Here is a 13,967-nt window from a genome sequence, read left to right as displayed (position 1 = left end):
CTTGTGGCGAGTCTAAGTCTGGAACTATTTATCAATATTTGCAAAAATTCAGCATGTTTCAAATCTTGTTTCGTAGGCGCATCTGTTTGTAATGAGACGCTTTGATATCTTTGATGCAACGATTGTGCGATACCTTTCAGCTCGTTATTGTCATTTTTTTATTAGATTTAACATTAGAAGCAGATTTACACCAAGGGAATTTCTCATCTATTTACATTTTATAAATCTGAAAATTAATACTTTTAACATATGCTAACACCTAGTTAAAAGGATGAAACAGATTATGAAAGAATGAGATTAAAGAGTTGAACAAATTTTTTCTGACTTCAAAAATACAGACCCCACATATCTGTTCTTTTAATGATTGGTTGCACAATGTGGATAAAATGAGAAAATGATATTTCCACTTTAACGAGTAGTTTGCACCCGGTTCGCAAAATTGAAGAAGTTCAAGCTGATATTATTAATGAGTATCAAATTACAAACTAACCGAACATTCGCGTACAATTTTGCAAAAATATTTGTATTTATTTTTATATTGTATTCTATCTGGAGACTATAGGATTAATACATTTTAACATTGACTACGGACTGTGCAACTTGTTCGAGTTGCTGACCAAAGTGCACAAATAGTTGGAACGAACTTTATCATGCTACAACATTGCTTTTCTGTCATTTTACTGTTTTCGGCACCATATACCTGTCAAAATGCATAACACAAACTGTAATACGATTCCAAGTCGTCGCCATGTTTGATATAATCAAACGTCTGGATGACTTTGACTATCTTGTAGGTGCCAAGAGGCCAATCAGATTGCTCGTTACAAACATAAAGTGACATTTAAGACACTACGATTACTATCTCTACAGTATGTGCATTTTCTTTACTAAAAAAATACATAATTCAGTATTTTCTGTTGTTACCGGACAAGGAGACATAAAACTCTTACTTCTTTTAACGCTTTAAGTTAATACAATATTCATGTATAAAAATACTGTTTATTATATAGGAATTGTAAGAGTAAGTATAGATTTAGCTTCATATTGAAAGAAATATAACACAGCAGCCAAACCCTATATATACTGGATAAAATATTACACGACAAAGGGAGACTTAATGCAATGAAGCATTATCTCAGTTAGACATACTATTGAAATAGTTTATATGTTTTATTTCTAAACTCAAACATATGCTTTTTGTAAAACCTTACATGCTTCTGTTATTTTGGCATCTTGAATGTGGCAGAGTATTTTGTTGAAACACGAGCATTTAACGAAGTTGTCTATACGCATCATTTAAACTACATTATCACCTGTGTTAAGTAATTACATAATTGAAAATACGTTTCATTCATGCTGTCTGTGGCGCTTGATGTTTCGCCTACCACAATGTCCGACAGAGATATAAGGTGTGTACCCTAATCAATTTTTAATTCAGTTGGGTTTTAGGCATTTGTATTTAATACATGACAATATATCGTATGTGTGTCGACTTTTACGCCGCTTTCAGAAGCATCGCAATGCTATACGGCGGCAAAGTAACCCAAAATGTTGTGTTTGCCCTATCGGGTTTGCGCCGTTTTTCAACAGTTTTGTTATCAATGACAGTTGTATATTCCAATGTATTGTGTGTTAATTCCATTTTGTTTTACGCTGCATTTCAACAGAATTTCAACTACTGATAGCGGTTGTGTATTTAAGTGCATTGCTGATTTGGTTTTACGCCAACGCTGAATTACCCCAATATATTGTTGCGTTTTGCAGTATTTCAGACAGTCATGTATTTCAATGTATTGCTTGATTTGATGGGCTTACGTCAAGTTTGAACAGCATTTCAGTGACATAATACAGTGTCATATCCCGGTGTTTGTTTTGTTGGGAGTAATGTTGTGTTGTGTTTTTCTCAACAGTGTTTTCGAATAATATTTTGGTGACGTAGATTAAAACATCGTATTTGTTTGTTTCACGTCGTTTTTTGAAAAGTATAATGATTATATATGGCTGTGGTGTGTTTGGGCTCTTTGCTGAATCTATGTCGTAAGTGGACAGTATCTTAATTCTCGAACATGGCCAATGCTCTTTGATTTCGTACTGGATATGCTTGGTCCATTTGAAGTACTATACAACTAGCTCGTCTGTATCATCGATAACAGTAGGCCAAAGAGCTGCAACGGTGTGTCGTAAAACGAATGGTTGTGGAGAATGGTCGCTAAGCAAATGACGTGCATCCCAACTTGTGAATTGCACTAGGCAAACGAAATTAATCTAATCTTTGATTTTCTGTCTCGGTCGTCTATGACATTTTGCACATGCACCGTTATAAACAATTCAGCGGAAGCTTTGCGTGAACAAGTCAATATCTAAATTCAAATGGCGCCATGGGTTACACAACAAAAATAGCCAAATTCTTTTTATTAATGAAAAAAAAAAAGAAAAAAAAGAAGAAGATAACGACCTGTAATTTGAATAAGCTCTAAATGAATAAACCGTCATTTGTTTCCCTCCTGTGCTTTATTCTTTCCCCTTTTTGTGGAGTTTTGTCTAGAAACGAAATCTCCTGAAGCATCCTTTTCTAAATCAATACAATAAATATTAACGTCAGCGTCATCTATAACTGAAATACCGCTGAATGTCAGATATGTAGCAAATTAATGTAAGCTTTGTGAGGTGTCCCACTGACTTAATAACATCTGCAACGTATTTATCAAGACTCGTGCATATGCAGTCTGAAAATATTTTAACTTTCCTGTGCCAAATAACTACCATTTATATTTTACAACTGAATTCACCCAGAATACAGTTCAAGAACTTCTGATATTTACAAGCCTTTGTAGTTTTGATAATTCATAGATATAACGGACGTGACAAGATGCAAACGGTTTGTCTGTTATAAATGATGTAATATAACAATATATGAAACACACTTTATAACAAACTGATGTGGGTATATCAGACTTATATTCATATTCAGTTAAGTGGGTAAAGCTGACAGCCAAAGGGTCTCAATTCATATTGATAGTCTCCTATTGTCCCAAGTTTTATTTGAGTTACTGAGAGAATATCTATTTTCTATTTTTAGTAAAAATGGTATTGGCGTTGATCCCACCAGCCTCATATGTATCACTATAGGTTACCTATGGTAGCGTCCTGGTGCCAGCAGAGAGATTTAAATCTGGCTTACATACGACTTACTAACTCCTATGTAGTATCTCCTATCAGGACTTAGTAACCCCTACGTAGGACATACTCCTCCTTAGGAGTTACTAAGTTCTACGTAGGAAATACTAAGTCCTACGTAGGAAATACTAAGTCTACGTAGGAAATACTAAGTCTACGTAGGAGATACTAAGTCCTACGTAGGAAATACTAAGTCCTACGTAGGAGATACTAAGTCCTACGTAGGAAATACTAAGTCTACGTAGGAGATACTAAGTCCTACGTAGGAGATACTAAGTCCTACGTAGGAAATACTAAGTCCTACGTAGGAGATACTAAGTCCTACGTAGGAGATACTAAGTCCTACGTAGGAGATACTAAGTCCTACGTAGGAGATACTAAGTCTACGTAGGAGATACTAAGACTACGTAGGAAATACTAAGTCCTACGTAGGAGATACTGAGTCCTACGTAGGAAATACTGAGTCTACGTAGGAGATACTAAGTCCTACGTAGGAAATACTGAGTCTACGTAGGAGATACTAAGTCCTACGTAGGAGATACTAAGTCCTACGTAGGAGATACTAAGTCCTACGTAGGAAATACTAAGTCTACGTAGGAGATACTAAGTCCTACGTAGGAAATACTAAGTCCTACGTAGGAGATACTAAGTCCACGTAGGAAATACTAAGTCCTACGTAGGAGATACTAAGTCCTACGTAGGAGATACTAAGTTCTACGTAGGAAATACTAAGTCTGCGTAGGAGATACTAAGTTCTACGTAGGAGATACTAAGTCCTACGTAGGAAATACTAAGTCTGCGTAGGAGATACTAAGTCCTACGTAGGAGATACTGAGTCCTACGTAGGAGATACTGAGTCCTACGTAGGAGATACTAAGTCCTACGTAGGAGATACTGAGTCTACGTAGGAGATACTGAGTCCTACGTAGGAGATACTAAGTCCTACGTAGGAAATACTGAGTCTACGTAGGAGATACTAAGTCCTACGTAGGAAATACTGAGTCTACGTAGGAGATACTAAGTCCTACGTAGGAGATACTGAGTCTACGTAGGAGATACTAAGTCCTACGTAGGAGATACGAAGTCCTACGTAGGAAATACTAAGTCCTACGTAGGAGATACGAAGTCCTACGTAGGAGATACTAAGTTCTACGTAGGAAATACTAAGTCTACGTAGGAGATACTAAGTCTCCGTAGGAGATACTAAGTCCTACGTAGGAGATACTAAGTCTGCGTAGGAGATACTAAGTCCTACGTAGGAAATACTAAGTCTACGTAGGAGATACTAAGTCCTACGTAGGAAATACTAAGTCTACGTAGGACATACTAAGTCTACGTAGGAGATACTAAGTTCTACGTAGGAGATACTAAGTCTACGTAGGAGATACTAAGTTCTACGTAGGAAATACTAAGTCTACGTAGGAGATACTAAGTTCTACGTAGGAGATACTAAGTTCTACGTAGGAGATACTAAGTCTCCGTAGGAGATACTAAGTCCTACGTAGGAGATACTAAGTCTGCGTAGGAGATACTAAGTTCTACGTAGGAAATACTAAGTCCTACGTAGGAAATACTAAGTCTACGTAGGAAATACTAAGTTCCACGTAGGAGATACTAAGTTCTACGTAGGAAATACTAAGTCTACGTAGGAGATACTAAGTCTACGTAGGAGATACTAAGTCTACGTAGGAGATCCTATACTAAGTCTACGTAGGAGATACTAAGTCTACGTAGGAGATACTAAGTTCTACGTAGAGATACTAAGTCTACGTAGGAAATACTAAGTCTACGTAGGAGATACTAAGTCTACGTAGGAAATACTAAGTCTACGTAGGAGATACTAAGTCTACGTAGGAGATCCTATACTAAGTCTACGTAGGAGATACTAAGTCTACGTAGGAAATACTAAGTTCTACGTAGGAGATACTAAGTCTACGTAGGAAATACTAAGTCCTACGTAGGAAATACTAAGATCTACGTAGGAAATACTAAGTTCTACGTAGGAAATACTAAGTCTACGTAGGAGATACTAAGTCCTACGTAGGAAATACTAAGTCTACGTAGGAAATACTAAGTTCCACGTAGGAGATACTAAGTTCTACGTAGGAAATACTAAGTCTACGTAGGAGATACTAAGTCCTACGTAGGAGGTACTAAGTCCTACGTAGGAAATACTAAGTTCTACGTAGGAGATACTAAGTCCTACGTAGGAGATACTAAGTCTACGTAGAAGATACTAAGTCCTACGTAGGAGATACTAAGTTCTACGTAGGAGATACTAAGTCCTACATAGGAATTACTAAGTCTACGTAGGAGATACCAAGTCCTACGTAGGAGATACTAAGCCCTACTAAGTTGTACGTAAGACAAATTGAAATCTCTCTGCTGGCACCAGGACGCTACGTACCATAGTTACCTGAAGGTCAAATATCGTTTCGATATAATCTTAAACCAAATAACTTCAAGCAAGCATATTCTTCTACTGTCAGTAATGTGGCATTGACCTAGACCCCACTGGCCCCTTATGCAATCAACACCTGTGAATTTTGTCTCGCTACAAGCTTTTGTTTAAATATTTTACTCCAAACTTAAGTTATACTACGGACATTCGTCATTTTAATAACCAGGTTTTCAAACAAATAGACTAGTATTATAGCTGGTAGCTAAAAGACTGCAGACATTTCTCCTGGGCCTCAAAACATGCATGTTTCTGTGAGATAATTGGTAGCATACTCCATATCTGCATATAAAGATAACTAAATGCCTATTGTATATATTGCTACCTGCTTCGTAAATCAGCGAAATCTTCATTCACGTGCAATTAAAAGCAGTAAGTAAATGATATATCTAAATGAAGATGTACCCCCACACACCATAATATTGATATCAAAGATCATTTGCAAATTGCTGTTTTTATGATAGCAGATTTTTCTCATATCTTAATTACTGTAAATGATGTTTGTATTACCTTGCTAATACCGTGTTACTCAGTTGTGGCTGCACGAGTTAAGATAGATGATATCGGTACAATCTTCACGTTTCACGGGGTCAAACAAATTTATTTGTAAACTGTTCTAAATGTTCCAGTTTATAGCTTCTAAGTTTCAGTTAGATATACTGACTTTACAAAATCATTAATAGCAACTGTTTACAGCAACACAATGCGTTCACCGTTACAAGCGATACAGTACGTGTACCTGTACGGGTACGTGTCGGATTTCATGCTTTCTGCGGTACTAAAATTCAGGACACATTAATTTCCACACAATTTAGTCTTGCACGTTCAAAATGTATCAATAAAATAAGCAATTCGTAAATTATAAACTTGTTAATTGACGTATATTGTTGGTGAATCTTCATTAAACTTTTCGGATAACTTCCATCAGTCGAATACAGGGCTTTTGCATACGAAGGCGCATGTGTACGCATTTTAAAATCTTAAACTCTTATGCTTTAAGGGCAAAGAGTGACCTCTATTTTTTTCTGCTTTTACAAAATAAAAAAAATAAACAGTTAAAATTCTCATTGGATTTCACATTTCACTGCTAATGTGACATATTGTTGCAAAACATTAACACGCGTAGGTCACTTAAGGATCGACCGCTTAAATGGAAACATTAAAATAGTTTACATTTTAAGATATTACATTTGATATAAAATGTCAAATGTTTGCCATTAAGTTCTGTATATGTTAAGCCTTTTCTAGTATCATTATTAGAAATTTGAACGTCACGACTAGCTTTTATCACGCAACTGTTACTTCTAATTTTGAGCAAACTTTCCGGATATGTACTATAATGTAGTTCCTTTGCGTAAATAATACATATAATGAGGGGATTACGTTTATATCGAAACTAAATACCTCATTACAAAATTATAAAAGTGTACGTTTATTAACAGGCCAAAATATGTGCGGTTTTAGTTAGCAAAAACAAAACAAACACTGACTACAAAAAACTTTTATTGTTTCGTCAAATCTATTTTTCTGCTTTAACAGTATTAGGATGATGGACAACAACATAAGATCCTTTAATACTTGATCTTATGAAACTTATTGTCAAGCTGCTACATTTAATATTGTTCATCTTTTTACTCGACGTACCATATAAGTCGAAAGTTTGAACCATCGATATTCTGTATGCGAGCTGCGAGCAAACAAACCTTATAAGTATTATACTCGGTAACAACTCATCAAAGGCCGCAGATTTTTTTTTTCGCTTTCATAATCCATGACCCTTGAAATACTAAGGTCACTATTCCGTTGCCTTTTAAGAATAGGACAGAGAAAATACGCTAAGGTAATCCTCGAATGACCAGCACATAGCGTGTCAATCTTCCAATGGTCTCTGGGTAATCCCGTTTATCATCTCTTAGCCCTGTATTAATCCGCGAAGAGAGATAGGAAAATCCTTGTGAAGATTGCAAATCAAATAGGTCGAATATTGGTCATTCAAAGTTAGCCACCTGTCTCTATAAAAAGTTCGGCAGCATTGTTTTTACCTATTATATGCATGAAAGCCGCAGTAAGTGTGTGTGTTCGGGTTTAACGTCTTTTTCAACAATTTTTCAGTCATATTAACGATGGTGTCTACTTGTAGCAGTGAGCACAATGCCCATCTTTATAGTGCTGCCTCACTGGAATATTACGCCGTAGACACGGGACATGATACCCCATCCAGTCTCATTATACTGCCAGCGGGCTGACCAGTCCTAGTACTATCCTCTTAATGCTGGGCGCCAAGCGAGGAAGCTACTAATACAATTTTTTACGTCTTTGGTATGACGCGGCCAGGGATCGAACCCACGATTTCCCGCACTCGAAGCGGACGCTCTACCACGAGGCTACCGAGGCGGTTAAAAGCCGCAGTTAAGAGTTCGCTCCCCAGTACGGAGTGTGAACCAATGTCCTACTACTAGTTAGGATTCCGACGCTGAACCCCACGATATTACAAAACGTGTACAGATTTTGTCTATCTTCCCAGTGTCAAGACTTCTAAATATTTGTCTTGATACTTACTGCAGGAAGCTAGTAAGAAGCTACAAAACTCTCATACTGTCTCAATGAAAATATCTGCGCAACATAAAAACGTTGGTATGTTTGTTTCAATGTTATATATCTCTAATGCATATTTTAATAGCAAATGACATGGAAGTCGTAAATTCGTAATTTTGATGTCTGAAATTACGGAACTTGGCAACTAAATTTGAAACTGAACGAACTTACGTCGAAATAAGATCTGTGAAATTTACATATAACTCCGTTCTTTATTTATTTATTTATTTATTTATTTCCATAACTTTTATAATGCAGACTCAAGATGTCTGAAATGCCATCACTCTACGGTACTGATTATGGTTTGAAAAGAGGCAGTCCAAAAATAGCAAGAATTAGAGATTTTACCATTTGTTTCAGAAAAAAACGCGAACACTGTTCGTTACCCTAGTTACTCATTTCAAATTAGTACTGAAAGCAATGCACCTAAGTAGCTTATATTTACGTCCATTTGGTTTTTTTAAGACAGTTGTCGTACGACAACAATGTTTTATATTAACTGGTTTTGAAATGACAATGTTGTTAATTATGTTTTGTTTCGTATCAAAATACCACATACCGAACGTTTTAGTTATTCAGAAACAAAACTAAGCAGGAAGGTACAACTAATGAGTATAAAATGCGACACAAATGCGTAAATGCACAGGCAGCTATTCAAACTGTCTTCATTTTTTTCTCATTTGTTATGTTTTTCTGGAGTTGTATTACGTAAACTTTAACACAATTCCTTATTAAGTGCAAAATGCTTTTAGAATCATTATAATGGTGATATGTATCTCCGTAATTAGATTTTATTAAAGCCACATAAACGTCAAATAAAGTACGAAAATGGTCTCGTTGGGGAAATTAAATTTGTCTGTGTTATCAAAGGTAAATTAATTACTCAGTACATACGGTAAAATTACCATGCAAGGTCATTCGTTCATTTGCGAGAGCTTATCAAGGCGTTTACATCCCCAAAGCCTATCATTTGCAAATTAACGATCGTTCGACTTAATTAACTTGTCTGAAAGGAATAGATCCTCTTGTCTATATATGGTACACTTTACTGTTCACTGTTGAACGCAACAATTAGTAACAGGTTTAATGACGAGCTGGAACGTTCTTGGAATAAAATTCTGCCATCCGCATATAATAAACCATGTTCGTAAAATACAGACTTCTATGTGTCATTCCAAATATGAGTTAGTGGTACCTACACGAGTCCCTAATGTTTCGTCTAGATGTTTTTTGTAGTTAGGTCTTTTATAACTGAGAATTTTACGCTGTTATCTCCAATGTGTGCAAACCTCATGCTTACTTCTTTATCATTAAGTAATCATGTAGGCATTTTCGACGATTATTTTAACGATAGTAATGACATAATTTTATTGGTTGTGCGAAATTTGTGGTGATGAAGGTAATAATGATAATAATGATGGTGATGAGGCGGAGACTGACGATGATGAGAGAAATGAGAGAAAAGAAGAAGAAGATGATGATGATGATGATGATGATGATGGTGATGATGATGATGAGACAGACGGCGATGATGATGAAAGAGGAAAATGATGATGATCATTATGATAATGATGATTAACACAAGCATAATGAAGGCAACTGTAGTAATGATAATGATGATGTTATTGAAGAACAGCTTTTTATTGAAGATTATCTTTCTCCGATAGCTAATGTACAGACAGCATTAACGTAACTTTAATCATCTCAAAACTGATGGTGTCGATGATAAATGTTGCCGTTATTATATTCCAACTGATGATAATCCTGATGTTTCTTAATAGTTAGACAACAGGTGGGGAGGCAGTATACACCGGGATGTACGTGAGCATTAATTCATGCCAGTTACAGAATGATTAATTGAAAATGTGCTGATTAGCAATGGGTGGTGTTTCAATGTTAATTTGCATTGATAATATTGCCGATCATGATTGGGTCACTGCAAATTATGATCACCATGACTTGTTGTTTACATGTTTGATATATGATGGCATGCTGAATGTAATTCTGCTATCATTGCTAATTAAATATCTGCAAAATATGTCATGACGACAACAGAAAATTTCATTGTTATGTAAGTATGGCGAATGCTAGTAGAAAAGGAGAGTAGTTTTGCATTATTGTATTATTTATGCATTTGTTAGACTTATACATTGGTGATGATAATGATGATTATTGTAATGTTGCAAGACAATAATGATGATGACAATAGTGGTGACGATGATGATAGAGGTGTGGTAATGGCTTTGTTAACGAAGTTGTCAGTGACGTTGGTAGTGATGACTATGATGATGACGATAGTGGTGATGATGATGAATGCTGACCAGTAGAGAGCGTACTTAATGAAGTAATTTGCAAAAGCGATGTCCGAGTCTGAAGTTAAAGACAGTGTACAATAACACGAGAAATAAAAAAAAATATTTCTCATGATCAATGTACAAATTTTACTTGATTTATACAGAACAGAACTAATTATCCAACTGTATTTTCCCTATATCAGCGGCTAGACATAATTATATATGTCTCTAAATCCTGAACTCATATCTGTTTGTAATAATTCACTCACAAGAACTGAGGAAGAAAGTGTTTTTGATCGTAAAAAAGATTAAATGATCGTGAAAACATTTTAGCTGTCAATTCAGAAGACATAGAAGCAACAGCAGAAGCAAATTATTATCACAAAGCTTCTATGGAGGAACTCATAACTCACAGCCGGAAAACATACCCTAGACATATGTTTGATCTATGCTAGGCTTATATTTTCATGGGGCATGCTGTTGATATAATTTGTAGATTAAATACCATTATCAAATTCGCTGTATGATGTTAAATACTGCACATTAAGCCGAATTGCGAAACCTCACCGGGTATCAAATTTGATAACTGAATTGCATTAGAAAAATAATAGCTTTGAAAACGATAAAATGACCGTATTTATTTCAAAAACTGCAAGTATCATTTCTAAATATTTGACGGGATGAGCATGTGATATAATATAACATATGGCCAATAAAATCTTTTATTTTGTCTGGGTCTTAGTTTTTATTTCTGTGCATAGGCTTGTTTTCCGTCTATAGAAATTATAGACACTATTTACTTAACTGATTTGACCAATGGGGCTGTACGTATCAGCGTTGTGGGCAAGAATTATACTAGACCTAGATTACAAGAAATCCTTGGTGTTTTCCTCCTTTTAACCTGTTTATAAAGGACCGAACCGACTGAACTATACAGTTCTACACTCAACATTTCTGCCAACTTTGAGTAGAATTCTTTATATATGCTTGAGCAAAAAACCTAGTATATTTCATGTTTTGTATTTTTGATATGAGGTAGAGATTTCAGGCAATGCACGTTTGATGAGAGTGCAGTTTAAATGAATGGCGAAAACATGAAATCTTGTTTATAATGGAAACTGTCATGAACATTAAGATAGACGAGTCAAATCGGCCTACTGACAAACTCATTAAGGGGATAATAAATTATAAACATGATACTGGTATTTTATAACTGCAATATCTTTTATCCTCAACTCCATAAAAATTGAACATTTTATCAAACTTAAAAAAATAAATTAAATTAAGAATAGCTTTTGTGTGTGGTTTTTAATATGAATACGAAACTATCAGTAACAACCAGGTTTCATTTCTTCGTGATCGTTGGAGATTTGTTAATAAAAGGATGTCCACTATTGAATAAAGGGTCAAGCAGGGGTCCAGCGTATCACTGTGCCAATTTCGGTGTCGATTATGACCAGATACTACCAAGAACGTGACAGATGGACTATTTGATAAGGCTGCTTTAATTGAATCAAAGAAACAAAACTTTGGCGGTTCTGTTTAGATGGTCTTCAAGGATGCTGGGGAAACAATGTCCGTTACTTATGCTTCTAAATAATTGTAAAAATTCTTACCTCTATGTGTTAAATTCCAGGGTAACTACCAAGTGAATATGACCATTAAACTATCTATAAATCCTACAGAATTGAACTATTTTACATTGAACTTGTCACATTTCACATGATATTCCAAAATTCCACCTGGATATGTTTACATAATATTACAATTTTTTATTGATATATTTCCTTTGATGTTTTTAGTCCATAAATCCATTGATTAGTATTTCTTTCTATTTTAAAACTAAAATTATTAATTATTTTAAACAACGTAACATTATTGTTTTCGCTTTTTCATACACGCTATCACCCCATTCGCAACATCGATGGTATATAGCCACTCTGGCAAAACTCGGGTTTATCTTAAATCCACAATCATTGATAAAATATTTTCATCTACTTTTCCGTGCATACTTTTCATTATCTTGTGTCTTCCATTACGATATAGTCTATAACATTGATCATTAACGTTTCACAGCCTGTCTTCGGCTTAATCGCTGACGAAATAAACACAATTACAGAGAAAATGTTGAATTATCCACAGTTCACGAAAACGATTATTTTTCTTATATCGAAACTATGATACTAGCATGATCAGCCGCTATAAACGCATGTTTATAAATCCAGATCACGAAAACGGCATTTTTCTAATATCGAAAACTATAACACTGACATGTATCAGTATGTTCAAAATGCATGTGTATAAAGTTATACAGTTGTATTTTAATACCAGCTTGGTATGTGCGACTTTCCCACCTACCGATGTCCGTCTCACTGATTTCAGTATGAAAATATCCAATAAAAACTGTTTTATCTTCTTCCTTTTGCAGTACGATGAAAGTTTATTTTGTATTCAGTTCTACTTTAATAGAGACAAAAATTACAACAAATTCTTTAATACACTTTTTGCTATTTCAAAACTCGACTTTATTTCGCTTTTGTTTTAAATTTCAACACGTATTATAACAAAGACGCTGTTTGAAGATTATTTTATTTTTATCAAATTAATCAATTAATTAATCAACTGATTTATCTTTTTTTTTCCGAATGTTAAACGTGTTCATAGCCTGTCACTAACTAAATCTTAATAAAGACATACAAAACCAATGCAGCCGCATTAATCTGATAAACCATGAAGCAAGTAAAGTTTTTTGTCATATCTCTTTAATAGCAGTTCGCACGAAACACCGGGAGTACTTGATTAGACGAATACCTGTGCAATTTTGGGACCAGGTGTGTTCTCTTGTAAAAATGGGAGGTTTTGTCGAGATTATCTCAGTACACATGAACAGTTGTTTACCTCTCGCTTACAGGCGCATGTGGACCTTAGAACAATGATTAATTAATATTTTAGAAATTATAACAAACTGCAGCTGCACACGAACATTTAGCGTGATTTACGGCGTTTCGGCGTTTCTCCTTCAGGCGTTCTATAACTTGATTTGAGTGGAAGCACTTGTGAAGCTGTTTAATTTGAAATAAAACGTTGCAGATATTGCTTTTTGTCATTTTAAAATCTGATTCTACTTACGTTTATTTGAATGAAATTTGCAACATCATAAAGTACAAAATATGTATAATATTACATTACAAGAGTCGTATTGTTTTAGTGCGTTCAGATTTGGGTGTGAAATGTTCCTTACTCATTCCGTTTACTCCCATTTTTCATCATTCCGCTAAAAAAGAAAGATATGTACATGCACAAACTGATAAGTTTATGGATACGACAACAGAAAAACGAATTTAAGTACGCTAAAACCAAAAGTCATAGAAACAGTCTGCATGGTTATCTTAGACAGTCGTGAGCTTCTAATTTATAAAATTCCTGTGATAATTAGTTCCTTT

The 13,967-nt window shown here is 35.0% G+C and overlaps 1 protein-coding gene across 1 annotated transcript in view; it reads right to left on the bottom strand.

Annotated features, from left to right (window-relative positions):
* The window catches only part of LOC123524915 (FRAS1-related extracellular matrix protein 1-like), a 63,566-nt gene extending 50,366 nt beyond the window's left edge, over window positions 1–13,200 (bottom strand). Inside the window, exon 1 of the mRNA XM_045303529.2 lies at window positions 12,141–13,200. The gene's annotated coding sequence lies outside the window, so the exon portion shown is untranslated. The remainder of the gene's footprint in view (window positions 1–12,140) is intronic.
* Window positions 13,201–13,967: the final 767 nt, after the last annotated feature.

Source organism: Mercenaria mercenaria, chromosome 3 (assembly GCF_021730395.1).
Source record: "Mercenaria mercenaria strain notata chromosome 3, MADL_Memer_1, whole genome shotgun sequence".
In the NCBI taxonomy this organism is placed as follows: Eukaryota; Metazoa; Mollusca; class Bivalvia; order Venerida; family Veneridae; genus Mercenaria; species Mercenaria mercenaria.
The sequence above is the reverse complement of the archived record's forward strand: the minus strand, read 5'-3'. Positions and strand labels throughout refer to the sequence as shown.